Below are 1,624 nucleotides of genomic sequence, written 5' to 3' on the forward strand. Positions count from 1 at the left end.
ACTGGGAAAGTGACTTGATATACCAATTGGCAGTAAGTTCTTAATCCACTAATAATTAATAATTCTGATAACAAAAGAAAACCAACACTGTTCTCTGCAACTATATAGAGTATAGGAAAGTTATGGTTCCTTAAAAAAATTTTTAAATAGGGATTCTGTCAAGTGTCAAATGAAAATTTAAGAAAAATGAAAGGGGAGGGAGATATTTTATTGTAAGTGTTCAATTTACTATGAATCAAATTTTTAAAAAATTCTAAAGTTTCTCATAGTAAAAGAGAAGTGTAGGGAAAGAAAAGTTTTCCTCAACTGCTTAGGGTTCCTTGTTAGATCTGAGAATTACACTGACAAAGACAGATTAACAGGAGAAAAGTGAAAGAGTTTATTTAACATAAGTTTCTAAGTGACTCTGGAGGCTTCAGAAGGAAATGAAGACCCAAGGAAACAGACGTGAGTATTTCTATGCTAGGTTTGAAGAGCGGGCAGTCGTGTAGAAGTAAAATAGATCAGAGAATATAACGTGTAACTATAGTAAACTGGGGAGAACAGCAAAGCCTGTTTGTTCAGATTCTTCTCAGCTTCTCTTCGTCTTTGTAGATAAGGATACCTCTATTCTCCAGGTTTAGGGAGGGTACCTCTCACATGAGGATTTATAACCTGTTTAAGGGAAGAAGGCCAAACAGAAGGTCACAGAGACCTTCCTGCTACTGCTGATTTCTCAAACTCCTTCAGCTTAAAATATGCAATATGCAAAGGTGACATATTTTGAAGTAGCATGTCCTGAGTCCCAACAGAAGTAAATATTAAGTTTTAGTTTAAACAGATAAATGCAGTTCTTAACCCAACAACTCTGGATTCCCTTTAACAAGTCACTGCTCATCATGTCATTGGTGAAGCTGCTATTGTCTTCATATCAACAGGATATGCAAGGTATTGGTTAGGAAAGGGGAGCATGTTACCAAATAGTCAAGGTGTCCTCTTGCCAGGGGAACTTTATTTTTAAACTAATTTTCATTTAGAATGTCCCCGGTTTTATATAGACTGAAGCCTAGCACACATGAGCCTTTACAGTTCTCTACATCTGCAACTCATTTCCATTTCTTAAAAAATTGATGATGTTTGCATAAATACCAAAATCGCCCCTGACCACAAGGGATGTTAGCTTCAGGCAGCTTGGTGTCATTATTTAAAAAGCTAACACTTGGAATTTTAGAGTAAAACCAAAGGTGAGAGGAATGAGGTAACTAGCTGCTGCAGAGGTGAGAAGCTCTTCTGGAAGATTCCATGTTTGGCATTTCTATTTCTAGTACTGTTAATATTAAGATAAACTTCAAGTTTGGGCAATCTGAACAAACCTCTGATGTCATCTGCTGATTTTCAAGACCAAATGGAATATATGCATAAGTTGTCCTATCAAGGATTTAAAGTCTCTTTGGTATAGGATTATGAAAATATGAAAACCTAAAAAAATACTTTTTAAAGTGTACTTTATTTTAATCACATTTTCCATCTGTTTTGTGTTCAAGAAATAAATGAGAATAACTTCAGAAGCTTAAAGCAACTGAAAGGGATTAACAATAAAAGACAAAAGGACTTGGATGTCTTTTCTCTAATTCAGGGATAGGGA

This window comes from Meles meles, chromosome 6, assembly GCF_922984935.1.
Source record: "Meles meles chromosome 6, mMelMel3.1 paternal haplotype, whole genome shotgun sequence".
Taxonomy (NCBI): Eukaryota; Metazoa; Chordata; class Mammalia; order Carnivora; family Mustelidae; genus Meles; species Meles meles.